Consider the following 16,092-nt stretch of genomic DNA (forward strand, 5'->3'; position numbering starts at 1 on the left):
TTCCAGGATGAAAGTGGCAGATTAGTTTTTGGGGTGTTGTTTGCTGGCATTTAGTATTTGTGCCTCCAATCTTTGTAAAGTCATTATTTTATCCAGAGTAAAAGGAAACATTCTGCATTATGGGTTAACAAAGACAAACCAGAGACTTGTGGTCACTTATGGGTAATATATAGAGACCTGTCTTTACGGTTATATACACACCTTCCAGAAATGTATTAATTAATACAGGCAACTGAATCATATCTGGGAATGTTACCTTTGTCATTGCATGATGGAAATATTCATGTATTTTTATGCTTCGGTATTTTTAAGCTTTGTTCCCTTCCCAATTTTAGATACACATTCCATATGAAAACTGATTTTGCTTCCAGAAAAATGTCTATATGTGTGATGTTCACTATACTTCAAAGTATACTCCAAAGTGTACTTCAAAGTAGCCTCCTCTTTTGAATTTACCGACAGGTCCTTTAGTTTCTACCTGCCGTAAAGGCTTTTGCATGTTAGAGAACCACTGAGGTATTCCCAAAGGCTGCCAACATTTCTTATGACAAATGGCAAAAATTAAACTACAAGAGGGATGTACCTGAAAAAAACGTCACTTTTTATAAGCTCATAAGCAAGTTTTCAGCTGGTAATTAATACACTTGTATAAATTCATGCTTCTTCCTTGTAAGGCAGGAGTGTTGGAGCTCAATGATCTTTAAGGTACCCTCCAACCTAAGCCATTCTCTGATTCTAGTGTCTCTTCTACATCTAACATATTTTACCAAAAACCTTTAAATATTCTTGCATACTTTTGCACTAAAGCCACTTTCTTTTCCAATGCATTTCAAAACAGGCCATTGCCACAGTGAGGATTTTAGAGCAATCCATCAATCTCACTATATTACGAACATCAGTAATGACAGAAAAACCTTCCTGGAATATTTTCTTGCTTATTTGGAGAGGGGAATTGATGACTATCATGACGTGTTGGAGCACAGTGCTGAGGAATTGATTAAGGCAAGCAGACAGACAGGGCTGACTCAGGTGTGCAGCCCTTCTGCTGACCCTGCAAGAGCTGCAGCCCTCATCCCCAACACTGGAAATCCCAGCAGCACTCCTGAAGTTATTCTAAAATAAACCATAGGAGATCCCTTGGTGATTTGCTACAAAAGAATCAAAAACCACCCAAAAACCTCAGGAACAGGGGCAAATGGCATTGGCTTAGCACATTCCCTGCTCCTACAGCAAGATGTAGGTCACATCGCACTGAAGGAGCACTCCTACACCAGTAGATGCACTGTTCATCTGCCTGCCCAGGCTTACACAGCCATAGCCTACAAATCTTGTTTTTGCAAATCTTTTTATTATTATTATTATTATTCCTCCAGATCTTTGAAAGAAAAAATAATAATAATAACTAGAGGCATAGAAGGATGGAGATAACTCTCTGGTAACCTCTGCAGTACATTCGGTAGCTATCAATGTAAGGCTGTGCGTGTTCAAGGTCTGCGCCGCAGTGATTGAGTAATGTGTCTGCTAACACCATCTAAATATGAAATTATCTGTCTCCCTACTTAAAGAGTTCAGCATTAACATGCCGATAGCAGAATCTGACTTTTGCACCTATTAATGTATGATAATGTTATATGCTGGCTGCTACTTGAAAATGTAGGCATGCCTGCATATTTTATTTACAGACATGTCTGGAAAATGCACAGCCCTCTGCTATTATTTTAGTACAGTAAACCAGAGCCTGTGGATTTAGAACAGAGCAGAAGAGAAGAGAGGAAAAAAAGTTATGAAACTAACTTTCACTTCAAATAAGGTATAAATAGCTGTCAATCTCTCAGCTGGGATACAGGGGAGAATATATTTAACATCATTTACTCCCCGCTGCAAAAGAAGAAGCAAATTAAATGTAGCAGTAACTGTATTAAAACTGCAACAGTTTCCAAGAACTCATCATTACAGAAAGTGCATCCCTTTCAAGTGCCAGCCCTTCAGGTACTTACATCAGGTTGTTGTTGCTAACCTCTGATCCTCCTGCATTCAGCAGCACTATAAAGCAGTTAAGTTACAACAGACCCATAGATATTTTCTGTCATCGTGTTAAAGATGTGACATCATGCCATCATTGTTTAAGTACGTGAAATGAAGAGCCTGACCTCCTGGGCTCTGCAATAGAGAGCAGAGAAGTCGCTGCTAAGGACAGCAGACCTGATTTCTACCCAGAGTATGGTAGAGAAGTGGAAAATGCTGAAATTCCAGCACTGTCCTGCCTGCCTTCCCAATTCTCTTTCACATTTTCAGCATCATTAATATTAAATACCCATCCAAATGAAAGACAGGAGTTGAGACGTTTGCTTTAAAGTAACTTCTTAAATTGCTTTGCTCCTTCCACGTAATTATTAATTACTCTTAGAGAGCTGTGTTTAAAACCATCGTGATACAGCTTACAGCAATCCATCAATTGCCCACAAGCCCACGATAATGGCAGGATGAGAAAGCCACACAGGTGACCCAGAACAGCCACTTGAGAAATGGAAATTCCTATAGAGGATAGAAGGAAGAAACCAAGCAATTCTGTCCAGATGAAGAAAAAGTTTGTAATGCAGGTACATTGATTTTCTCTAAATGCTCAGTCTAACCCTTTATTTGCAGTAGGAACCTGGAAGGAAACACATACAAAGCTCCCAAAGCTGGGCACAGTACCTCCGACCTTGGAAGAGGTTGTAACTGGATGATCCTTAAGGTCCCTTCCAACCCAAGACATTCTGTGATTCCAAGATATCCAAATGCAAAGCCTTCGTTTTACTGATTTTCTATTTAAAGCATATCCCTATGTATGCCATCAGTAGTAAACACTAGCTATGAAAACCCACTCAGAGCAAGCACATTTCACCACATTTTGACAGGTGAACAGGTAGAAAATAGCAGCTGAACATTCAGAGCTCATCAATAGGACACAGCTCCTGTTGGGGAGAACTGACCCACCACACTGCCCCATTGCTGGCATTTACCACATGGGGATCAAAGAAATACTGAATTAAATGAATTGTAAACTGCCTTTCCTGTTGCATACCACTAGAAACTACTTGCTTTGCAGCCAACTACTAATATCGCATCACAGATGAAAAGGGCATTAATCTAGAAATGGTTTTAAATGTGTAGGAATATAGGTTCTGAGCTAATGATTCATACAATCATTTGCAGCTATTAGACGACAAGGATAGGAGCTGCTAGTGCTTTTATTTCCCTGCTTGGTGTGGTACCATCAATTTAAAATCCATCCCCGACACTGTGATGGATTTATGTGTGCTGTGGAACCCATAGCAGCCTTGTCAGAATTTTAAAATCTAGATTGCTATATACAATTACAGGTGTCACAATATGAAATAACAATTGAAGACACCTAGAGGAAAACTCTGAAAATTCCTGTGCACACCATGAGAAGGCAGTTGCTTAATATTCCTCCATCACACTGTGATTATCTCACTTGGTGGAAGCGATGTATTTTTACATAACTTGATCTAAGGTTACATCTCTCCTGAAAATGACTTCCAGTCTTGAAATCCCGGAGGAGAAGGAAAAGTATGAGGGATATTTTTAATGGGCAGATGTCATCTCCGTGAACATTTCACCAGCTGTCAGTACAAAACCTTTCGTCTGGACTCTGCCTTGAAAAGGCACTTGAAAAGACCTGAGTTGGCAGATATTTTCATTCTTAACCTTTCTCTCAGGTAGCTTACAGAAGAAATCTGCAGCGTTAGGCATACGTAGCAGGGTTTGGATAATGCAGGTGAAAACAGCAGCGGAGCTGAAAGCAGTGGGTCCCTTGGAGCCCCTTGGCAGCCACGATCCCACTGGATGGGGGTCAGCCCTCCCAGCCTACAAAGCCCACAGGAGCTTATTTGCTGCCTCTCCCCAACACAACCTGACAGCACCACTTCATTTCCACCACCCTAATGAATTAGATGGAATGGCTGGGGGTGCTTGGAGACTCACAAACCCAAGGGACTGCTAACACGATGAAGACTTTATTTTTAAGTCACTAATTGACATCCAATCATGGAAAGAGTAATGAAGAAATCATAGTTGTCTGGAGACCGCGTGGGGCTGGCAGACATACTTAATCCCTGTTCTGTAGGACAGGCTTGAGAAATGCAGTGCAGTATTACAATGTGCACTATGATACTGGGCAATGGAAGAGCGATTGAAGGGGCAGAGATAGATGAGCATCATTTCAACCTTGTCAATGTGATGACTGCAAAACTGCTAAAGGGAACAAGTTTTCTTACAGCAAGAGCACTTGACTCCTTTGTTATAAGGGAAAGGGGCTCTCAGTGGGGTTTGTTGGGTAGGTTGGTTTTCTTTGCTGTTCCCATTCCCTGGCATTTACTTGAACTGAATGTGCCACAGAAATCTCTAGAGAAGACTGACAGTGTAAGTCTGGATGTCTGGCAGCACAAAAACAGTAAACGTGGTTCCTGAGGACTTTAATTTAACAATGTTTAAATTTAATTAAATTATTTGTATTGTACAATTAATTATGCTAAACCGCCTAAGCCTTGAATGGATGTACTTTGCCTTTTAATCTAAATAAAACACACATAGCAAACCAACAGCTTTTGAGAACCATGTAACCTTTCAAGAGCCATCCTGAAAAAACAAACAAGCAAAAACCCCAAGCTGCTAAGAAACCAAAAAGCACACTAAGACATTTCCTCAGACTGTAGAGCAGCACGTCATTCAGTCACCAGGAGAGCCACAGGGACTATAGCAGACACTCTGAGTTGCTGCCTAGTTCTTTCTACTGACAATTAAAGATATATTGGAGAAGTCAAAGTTTCTTTTGAGGTTCATCATCTCTATCCCTTACAACTCTCCTAAGTTAGGAGAGTTTCCCTTCCTAAGGAAGGAAATTCAAAAGGAGAGAGCTGCTGAGCTGCCTGGTTTGCAGGGAAGGAACCATAAAGAGAACCGGAACTCGTTTGGATTACAAGGGGTTCGATGTTTGTCTAATGGCAAATAAATGATTTGTGAGGTCCCATCTCTTTTTCAGCAGTGGGAAGGAATCAGCATGTGCTGTCAGCATCAGATTTTAAATTATAAAAGGCCTACGTGCACACAGACACTCATCAGTCTTTTACACAACTGTCATTTTTATTCTAGTATTTTGACTGTAATGCTGTGGCTATTTAATGATTCTGATATTTAACCACAGAGCCCAAACCATAACTGCTCTGCTTCTAATAAGTCCCTGACCCCTATCCTCCAGGTGACAAACTGTGTAACTCATTTCCAAAATACATAAATGTTCATCAAATTCCACATTTCCCTGCATAAAAATATGAAAATCTTTCATGAACTTACCTTAAACCTTCCTATTCAAATATCTTGCAAGATTTGGAGTAATACATGAAGATGACAGCAACATTTTTAAGACTATAGATGCAGAAATGCCATTTGCATATTGAAACTGTCCATTTCTATATAGGCGGTCAGGGGATGATGCTAAAACGTCCTCTCATTGCTTTAGAATAGACACCAACAGGTTTAATCTAAAATGATAAGATTGAGTAAAGCATTCTATTTTCTTAGGCATTCTTAGGTCTTGCAACCAGCATCGATTCCGTGTTTGTGTAAAAACCTAACATCTCATTCACTCAATAGGCCCTTTGGGGTGTAGTATTGTTCCTTCTGTTATTATGGACCATTGCCTTCAAACACTAACATCTGTGTTACATGATTACCAACTTCTCAGGCTGAATGAGTCCCCAGTGAAACTTCACTGAAACCAATCAAATTATGCCAGGGTGAGTCTGACTCTTTGCCTTCTCACATTTCTTCTCAAAAGTTACAGTGTGAATGATGCAATCCTTCACCTAACTTTTTCTAGATAAATAATCCAAGAAAATTTAAGCAGCCTGGAATGAATTACTCAAGAAAAATCCGGAATTATTATTATACTTTTCTATGTAATTCCTAGTTTTCAATACTGGAGCAGTCATTCTTAATTTCCACTATATCAGAAAGATATGAAGTCAAAAAAAAAAAAAAAGGAAAGAAAAAAAAAAAAAAGGAAGTTGTTTAAATTAATTGGAACCTGGCATTTCTTTAGCACTTTTGGAAAGAAGCCTGATCCCCAGCTGTGCTTTCAAGCATGGATTCCTTGCAAGACAAAACAATGCACAGAAGTCCAGATGGGGAAGAAGTGAAGATGGTTCATACATCCTTAGGGAGTCTTATGCATCTCTTTAAATTCTTTCTTTCTTTTTTTTTTTTTTTTTTTAATAAGGCTATATTTGGAGCCACACAATAACTTCAGTTGGAAGGAACTCAAGAGGTCTAACCCCAGCCCGTGCTGACTTCAGCGTTACACTGGGTTGCAGATCTCTGTCCCTGCCCTTCAGTCCCCTCCTGGGTTAGCACTATAGATAGCCAAAGTACAGCAGGAAACTTTAATGGGGTTGTAACTGTCATCATTTGCAACAGCTACCTCATCAAGAGAGGTACTTCCACAGCTGGAAAGGTGTCAGAAAATGGGAGTTCTGGCCAAGCTGAAACACAACAGAGCAGAAGATCAAGGGAACATGCTGAGAGGAACATAGTCAGGAGAAATGTGGGGGAGGTTGGAAAAACCGGGAAATACAATGTGGTAGAGTGGGGGAAAATTGTCAGAAGTTGCAAAGAATGATCACAGAGGAAGATAAAAGACCTGGGTATAATCAGAAGAAACAGATTACTTGCAAAACATGAACTAGAGATGCACTGACCACAGGATTCTCTTCGGTCCTACTTTCTATTGGTGCACAACACCAAAGACGAAAAGACAGTAAGAGAAATCCAGGACAGCATAATTACTATTACAATTAATCCAAATATATACATTTATATACATAAAGCAAAATATGCCAGACTAAAGTTGTATCACAGGTAATCATGATTCTACCCAACACACAGAGATGAACTGGATCTTTTTAGGAAGTCATTTGAGCAGTCATATATAACCAATAGGTATCAACACGATTATTAAAAAGCATTCAGTGCTCTGAATTCAATGCAGAAAGGTACCAGGAGATTTAGGTTTGATGGTAGGCAGAAATTCTTACTCACAGGGTGGGTGAGGCCCTGGCACTGCTGCCCAGAAAAGCTGTGGATGCCCCAGCTCTGGAGATGCTCAAGGCCGTGCTGGAGGGGGCCCTGGGCAGCCTGAGCGGATGGGGGGCAACCAGCCCATGCAGGGGGTTGGAACTGGCTGATCTTTGAGGTCCCTTCTGTGATTCCATAATTCTGTGATGACTCAGTTCTGCAGTCACCATGCAGGGTGTGGAGACTTCCAGGCAGGGATGGCACGTCCCAGGGATGGAGAAATTGTACCTTCTCTCCTACCAAGTGATTTTCAACTGAGTTTCAAACTAGCTGCACCCACGACAAAATCAAGCTGACAATCAGTAAGTCCAAGTGGGCAGACAAGAAATAAAAATTCATTCATGCTACAGTTTATTATACCGTAAGTTATCATAGTACTTTTTCTTCTCAGATAAATACATATTAAACAGTGCAAATCGCAAAGAGATTATATACATATTCAAAACATGTATTTTGCCAGCAATACTCCCTGCCACATTTCCAGTAAATATTATTTGTAATCCCTATTATTGCTGTGAGATTCGGGGATCTCTCTTTTGGCTGCTGTGATATTTTAAGTGTTAGCAACATAAATGATCATTGCTCACATTCACTGACAAGACACCAGCTCCCTGTTGTTTCATAAGAGTGCTCCTATCTGTATTATTTAACTGTCAGATACTTTCAGAGAGGACTGGAAGTTATGCACTGTATTCCATCAATGATGGATAAAAGTAAGCTATGATTGAGTAGGAATTATAGAATTATTGACTAAATCAGGTTACTCAAATCCTATGATTCATTTTCTTCACGGTATGCAGAAAATAATTTATCAGTTTCACAATCTTGTCATTTTAATATCTGTAGCGTAATTTAACTTCCATTGTTAGCAGGAGTCTTCAAGAGCAGTTTATAATCTTGGCTAGCTAGAATGAGAAATAAAACCTCTTAATAATAATAAAAGTAAATTTGTTAGAATTTACATGCTGCTTCTAAAAATAGATTATTTGCTCTATAATATGTATATCATATGTACTGAAAATGATTAAGGAACACAGAGAGAAGGAGGAGGTATAAAAGAGAAGAACCTTCAATTAAATGAAAAAGTTGAAGGGAGAAATTAGCTTCTGAAAGGTATGGGAGGTAGAACAGAAGCCCATAACTTCCTCACAAGATTTTATTCCTGAGACTTCCATTAATAAGGCATATAAAAGGATTAGGGACACTGAGGAAACAAGACTGAGTTGTCTTACCAAAAATTCAAACGTGTTTGGGATTAATTGGATAGCAACATTGCCAGCACGTCCACTTGCTTTAGTAGATGCTCTTGATTTTTTTGACTGCTCTGAAATGAGCATCTCATTTAATATCATTTGTAAACCTAATTTCATTGGCAGCAAGTAAGAGTTAACAGGATAATTTTTTATAAAAACATGAGGCATTTGCTTAAAATACTTTTTTTTTTTTTCACGACAAGAAGTTTGTCATACTTTTGGCAAGGTTATACATGATTGCCTTTTTATTTTTGGCTGTTACAGAGGCTAATGGCATACTAAAAATCTTCTTTCATGTACAAATTAATTATGTCCTTTTGCAATTCGTATTAGCCTGCCTCACTCACCATTCAGAGGCTTTTAAAAGGTTTATATGGAACCAATGGATGTTCTCGTTTATTGTGCACACAACCTCAATTACCCACTTTGCCCAACTTGAAAGCAGAAAGACTGAATACAGCCCTTTGTCAACGTGCAGTAATTTGGCAAAATATAAAGTGAAATAAAGTTTTCTTCAAAATAATAATAATGAAGAAACTCTCTGAAAGCCTGGAGGATTGCTAGCAAATTGTTTTTATGTTTAGTTACTACAGAGAAATGTGGGCTCCGTAATGACAGAACTGCATACTGGCAATGTGCAAAGCCCTGGGTTTCACTCACATTTCTGAGAAGACACAACTGATACATCCATCCCTCACCACTACCTGAAGACCAGAAAGGCATTTGTCCTGCTCGAATTCAAAAGACGACGTTTTCAGGACTCCAGTTAAAAGAAAATTCAGCCACGCTACTCTCTTCCTTCCTAGATATTACTATTATTTTTTTCAGCACTTGGTTAAAAGATTTTGATGTGCCCTACAAAATCAGCTGCAGTCAGTTGCAGAGATGAAGCAAGCTTACTTCTTTCCAGTCTGTACTGCTGCACATTTTGAGCAGGTAATTTGGGAAACCACATTCCAACGGGAGCCCTGTGCTGACCAACTCGGAGAATTGCACGTTACAGTGAGAGACCTTCAGTTACAATAAAGATGACTTAACTACTGCTCCATTACAACAAGCTTGACTGTGTAAAAAGTTGTTCCCCCTCCTGCTTATAAGCTCCCCTAAAGTATCAGAAGGCACCACGAGGTCTCCCTAGAGCCTTCTCTTCTCCAGGCTGAACATCCCCAGCTGCCTCAGCCTGACTTCATAAGAGAGGTGCTCCAGCCCTCTGAGCATCTTTGTGGCCCTCAGAGTCTCTACATCCACATACTGTTCTTTTCCTTCTTGTTTCCTTTCCCCCCAAAAGTACTTTTTGTACAAGAACATTGACATTTTTAAGTATAGAAAAAAAAAATATTTTCTATTTCATTCCCTCTTAGCATGTCATGCTTTGTGCCATTTGATAATATACATGACTAGGTTTAATAGTCAATCGTTTTGCAAATCCAATTTGACTACCTAACAGGGTTTAATTTACATGATGATACAATTTCTCACACCAGAAAGCATAGTAACCCTTCTTCTTTGGAGGTTAATGGTGATCTAGCTTAAAGCCCAAAAGATAATTACAAGGAATGTGCTTCAGGTGACAAAGTACTTTTGACAATCCCAGACTGTTGATAGCTTTTTAATTATACTTCTTCTCACCATAGGAAACAGTATGCTTTCTCCTAAATAGTTTTAAGGCGTTTCAGCCTTATTTATTTATTTTTCCATAAATTGCTAAGCGCTGTAATCAATACTTTTAACTGATGCTACCCCAGGCTCTGCTTCCTTGCTTTCCTTTTTCAGAGGAGAGATTAAACTTTGGGTTAATTTTTTTTTTCCTCATATAAAATGAAATAAAAAAGAGCATCAAGAGAAGAATACAAACATTTATTGACTTGCTTCCTGTCTTCTGCACCTATTTGATATTTTGTGACATTTAGAAATTGAAACTTTGCAGGATTTTTAGGTGTGAGCTTTGCTAACAGAGAAGGTCAGGCTCTTAAGCAACAAGGCAGTTCATGATTATTAAATATGACCAAAAAAAAAGGAGAAATCTAGTGGTTGATTTTGCATATTGCTGTGTTTCCTGGACAGCTTTCTGCTCTTGCTTTACTCTGCAGATACAAAAAGGCTGCTCTGGCCAACAGAAGAAAGTAATTGTTCTAAATGAATGCGGTGCGCGGCATGAGTAATAGCATAGAGGTCTGTGCTTTTTCCATTTACTTTATATGCAAGAGTTGATTGTCTTTTATGCCACTGAAATTAGTTTCCAACTAGTATTTATGTGTCTTACAACAAATTGTTTATCACTTTCTCTGATTAAATGCACTCTTAATAACACCCAACTTCAGAAGTCTTTTCAATTTGGAGCCCGCAGCTCCACCATGGCCCCTCCCGGCCCCTCCCAACCCCTCTTGCACTCCTTAAATAAACACCTCTGGTGTTTAACAAGGAGAGCAGAAAAGGGAAAAATGAGACCTTACTTGGATGTAAGAGTTTATCAAAAAATGGAATAGAAAAAAGCATGCAGAAAGCAGATTTGTTACTTGCAGGCATCAAAACCACTTTTGGTGGAAATGAATTAAAGGAGTAACATCACCTCCGCCCCCAGGCTTTTGCTGCATCTCTATTAGGAATATGCATGGAAGAAAAACAAAGTCATCTAGAGGGGCCTATAGGAAGTGAAGAAGATGAAACAAAGCAAATCACTGAATGGTTAGATTTAGGACAACTTCTAGTTTTGTTTTGTGTATGGCTCACATTGTCTCAATGAGTAAAACCTACTCCTAGTCAGATGAGCTGCCTTTATGTTGGCCACCGCATAGAAGCAGCTTGTCAGAGTTACAAGCTGTGTGCTCTTGCAAGCAAAGCAAACAGGAAAGAAAACTCAGGCATAGTATTTCATTTCTGAATAATACTGTTTGTTTATAAGCAAACTGGTTGCTCCACACTTTTAGAAGCTAAATTGGAATAACCCCACCTCCCCAGCAAATGTAAAGGCACATCTTTCCTAAGGATTTACTGTGTATTTACATTCTTGTCATAAATGACCTTTTCTTTCATTGCATGAAGTTCACCCTTATTAAAACCCAGTGACAGCGCAGTGCAGCATTTTAAAAGCATGTCATAGTTAAAGTATTCCATGTTTCTATTTCCTAAGAAAAGATGGAGCTTTGTGTACAGTGATGCTTATACTTCATTCTATGATGGTTCTATGATTCAAAAGATGCATTATTGTCTAAAGTACAGTTACACACAAGTGCATTATCTCTGATGTTACATTTTAATCCAAAATTAATAAAAAACCTCTGTAACTGTATTAGGGTCACTGCAGCCACAGCCCTGCTACTTGCTTTCAGTGGAAAACTACTATGTTTGCTGATGGAAATTAAGAGTGGTCTTATTCTGTCTGATTTATTTGAAGTTTTGAGGACAGACTGAAATAGCAAACAGCATCTTGGGTTTGCACTCATGTTTCCCAGTATAGATGTATGTAGGTTAATAGATAGAGCAATTGGGACTGAAATACATTATGGAAGTTAAAAAGCGCTGAGCAGGGTGGGTTTTCTCAGGGCCCCAACAAAAGGCAGACAGGCGGCAGAGGCTGCAGTTCAGGTTTCCCTCCTGGCTCCACACTGCAGCAATGAAGATCTCCATTAGCTTACCATAATCCTCAACTATTGAAATACATGACCTCAAGTTTAGGCCAGAAAATTGCAAACACTTTTTTTTTCCCCTACCTCCTAGGTATCCTTTGGGTCCCTCCAGCAAACTTTCTTATGCTTAGTGAATCTCAACAAACTGTGTGAATTTCAGGAATTGTGAGCTTTTTTTTTTTTTTCTTAGTTAGACTGACATAAAAGCATCCAGTCAGAACTATATTTTTAACATCCTTCCAGTTCTTCCTTTCCTCTGGGTGTTGTTCCCTCTGTATATCACAGTGGGGCCATCAGAGGCATTGCATCTGATTTACTTCTCTGTAATAGTTTATTTTCTACACAGGTCAACACTTTCAAATTGACTTTTTTTTTTTCCTGCCACATTATCCTCATGTTTTCAAATAACTTAATGTCAATATATTCAATGTATGATTTTGCCCCATCAAAAATCCATCCTAAACCAGGTTTCAACTGTAACAGCTTTCAGTGCCACTTTGAGTACCAGACAGTCAATGCAGAGTGCAGATTTCACAGTCATTTTCATCCTCTCTATGTAGCTGTATAGCTATTAAAATAAGCTGAGAAGCTGTATAAATAGTCTGGGTCAAAGTATGATGTAGTGAGTTTTATGCACGATACAGATTTCTCCCTGCATTATTTTATTGTAGGTATTTGTATAGCAGCTTCATATTATTTACACCCACACTAAAACTTGCATTACCTGAGCTGTGCTGATGACAAATCCCTAAAATGTGTCACAGAAGCTCTGTTGCAGGCTGTGCTCCAGCAGCCCCACTCCAGCCACACTTAGGGCTCCTGGAGCTTTGCTTCCCAATGGCTCAGCCATGGCACCAAGTGGACTAAGAGCTATGCCTATTACAGAGACCACAGGATCACTCTGTAGTCTTATTAAAAATAAAACACCATGTTTTGAGGGTGACCAAGCAATGAATGCCATGAGAAAGCAAGTGTTCAGCGCAGGGAAGCCAAAGAAGCATAACCCCTCTCACCTAACATATGAGCAATAAGAGGCCGCTGTGCAAGCTTTAATAAAGGCCAATTCATACTTTTTCAGAACATAAGGATCACAACCAGCAGGCTGTGATCCTGCTGTCTGCACAGACCCACGTTCCCACCCCACCACCCCCTTTCTTCCCCTGCCATGTGCCCTACGCCGCAGTGACAGCTGAGCAGCAGTGGGTTGACACGTTTGCTGCTTGAAGGATGGCCTCCTGTCATCACAGTTGAATTGGCCTAATGAATAAGGAGGGGTACATTTTGTCCTTTCCTAGTGAAAAGTTGTAATAATACTTCTTCCCCCCCTTCCCCCCCTTCTTGCAACAATGTAAGATTAGCTCACTAGCCTGTCTCATTAAGGTACTCAGTGTCAGGGAACTGAAGACTTCACAACAGGCAAAGCAGCAAGAGGAACCCCAGGCTGCTCCTCAGCATGGGAGAAATGCGTAGGAGAAATATGTCACAAGGTGATTTTAAACACTGCTACTCAAAGACACCAGGCAAAACACGCAACACTACTATTCAAATGGCAAAGGCAATCACAAGCCTGTTTTCAGGAGTACCATTCCTAGAGCTATTAACAGCAGGAAAAGGTCATTCGTCAAGGTACTATCCATCCACACATCCTGTCCTTCTAATAAGAAGGATTTCTTTCCTCCCATGACAGCAAAAGACAAACAGAGGTACTGCATGAAAATTTCTCAAATTGACAGTAACTATGACTTTTACGGGTGCTCTAAGACTATGATCTATACACTTGTAGTAGCTGGAAAAGATGGTGTAATTCATTTGGTGCAGTAGAAGGTCATTCTTTCCCACGTGGAGTTGGTTCCATACTTCCTTATGTATGCATTATAATAACTTTGTGCATACACACATGGCTAAGGGTTTTGTGTATATGGTATTCATGTTATACATAAGATATATTGCTACTGATGATGATACATGTAATTCTACATGAATATAAATCATAACTAATTCATCACAGTAAGGGCTGAAAGGATAACAGAAATCAAAACCCCATATTACTTGATAAAGCAGACAATTGATTTCATCCTCAAATGTAGGAAGGTTCTGAAATGTCAAGTTAGATGTACAATTTCTTATACTTTTGGCTTTTAAATTAAGTAGTAATTCAGTCCTAGCTCTAAACGCTACAATGAGTGCAGATGTCAGACATGACTGATGATTTCTCTTCTTCTTGATCAGAAAAATTCAATTTACATAGCACATTCAGTAAAATGTTAGAACTATATAATGCTTATAGCACTTTATTAAACTTCCCCTTTTTCCTGCACAGTGTACGTGTGAGAACATTTGGAATCAGGGCAGCCTAGCTTTAGTCAAACAAGAGGCAAAGCACAGAATCAACACCCTGCATAGCACAGACACACACAGCCTTCCTTTAGTTCCAGTTCTGGACAAGCCCTACATATGCAAAATACCCGTAAATTAATGTTTTAAACAAAAAGTTCTGTGGGTCCAAATGCTCTGTTTTAAATCAAGTCTGTCCTTGTTGCACCGTATCATCTTGCAAACACAAAATAAAGCATTCAGCAAAAATAATTTCAAATTGAAAGCCAGAAGTATTCCCAACAATAATTGTATGGGATGTTTCAGCATTGCCACATAGAAAAACTTGGCAAGCTTTCAGCATCCTGACAGTGTAAGGTTAGCAGAGATGGTGGCAAATGGATGCATTGGAGGTATCTGGCTGCTCCTCTGCAAAGTCCATTCTAGGGTGGGACATGGGTGTCACCTCGGCATTTTTGCTTCTCCTTGTACAGCTGGACAATCCCCAGACCAATATCTGCAGCCTCTTTCCCTGCCCTAGATCTCAGCATAATGCTCTCTCACTTTTTCCTGGCACTGCAAAACCAGATCAAGTACAGCCAGTGCTACCTGCTGCAGCATGACACCCAGCTATTATTTCTAAAAGCAGACCACATTAGCTCTTTATATGGAACACATGACAACTCCTCTGGGGTGCAAAATAGCCCCCTAACCTCATCTCTGTAGTTCCCAGCACGTTAACAAGGCACAAGCATCTTCCTGGAGCCACGCTGAGCCCACTTGAGGCCTGAGCTGAGCACAGCGAGCCTCCACAAATCCAGATAACGGCATCTCACACTGCCTCCTGCCAAACGGTAACAGGTTCTCTTATTCAAAACTGAGAAAAATCTGCAATGTGAGAACCAGACTCCCAGTCTTCATTGGTGAAATCGTGAAAGTTTGCAGCTGGGCAAGATTAGATGGGAACTAAGGAATCTGAGCTGTAAGAGACCAAGTGCTGGACCCAAATGATAGCTCCCCGAAATGGGTGACCCAAGATCTTCCAGGGCACAGCATTGGAGTGATTGGGAAATAAATTAAACTGCTCTACTCCTAGAATCTACAAAATCTGCTTTAGGAGTCACTTTCATCAGTGGAATGAAATTACATGCAAATAATCATACTAAGGGTTGGGGTACAGCAAGTTTAATTTTCTTTATGGTCCTTATGCTTGCTTGTTAGCTATTTCCATGGAAACTGCAATAGGTACAAAGAATGCAATAACACTATTTGATAGAGCAATTCTCAATTACAAAATGCTATTTTTCAACATAGTCACCATTCACCCCTCACTGTGCTCACATCCACTGTTTGGTCCCCATAAACGTTCAGCAATCATCAATGAATGGCAACGGGTGCCATTTTTTCCATGTGGAGTAATTCAATGACGTTTGCTTCATAATGCACTTCCATGTCAGACTCCATCCTCTCAGGCTGCCTCTCTGCTGTCCCTGCACCATCACATGACAACAAAATGTAACCAAATGCAGGTGGGAAAGTTCCGTTTCTACTACTGTCCCACCAACATCCACCTCCGTCACTGTGGGTCAACACCATAAAACTGGAAGCATTACTTTTGGAGCATCCCTCATATAAATGTACACTGTGCTTTAAAGCATTAGCTGATAACATAAAGATCTGAAAATCCAGGACTGCAGTCTTGCAGCATCAAAAGAGAGCCCATAATCTGCACCAAAGGCAATGAATGTGGTAGGTAGGAACAC

At 39.8% G+C, this 16,092-nt stretch overlaps 1 protein-coding gene and 1 long non-coding RNA gene across 8 annotated transcripts in view; one reads left to right on the forward strand and one right to left on the reverse strand.

The window, feature by feature from the left end:
• Positions 1-16,092, reverse strand: part of LRP1B (LDL receptor related protein 1B) — a 581,170-nt gene that overhangs the window by 518,416 nt on the left and 46,662 nt on the right. The gene's annotated exons all lie outside the window — the stretch shown is intronic.
• On the forward strand, positions 7,348-9,441 carry LOC121111341. Its single transcript, XR_005861416.1, has 2 exons — positions 7,348-7,498; positions 8,975-9,441. It is a non-coding gene; the product is annotated as an uncharacterized LOC121111341 (long non-coding RNA).

This window comes from Gallus gallus, chromosome 7 (assembly GCF_016699485.2).
Source record: "Gallus gallus isolate bGalGal1 chromosome 7, bGalGal1.mat.broiler.GRCg7b, whole genome shotgun sequence".
Classification (NCBI taxonomy): domain Eukaryota; kingdom Metazoa; phylum Chordata; class Aves; order Galliformes; family Phasianidae; genus Gallus; species Gallus gallus.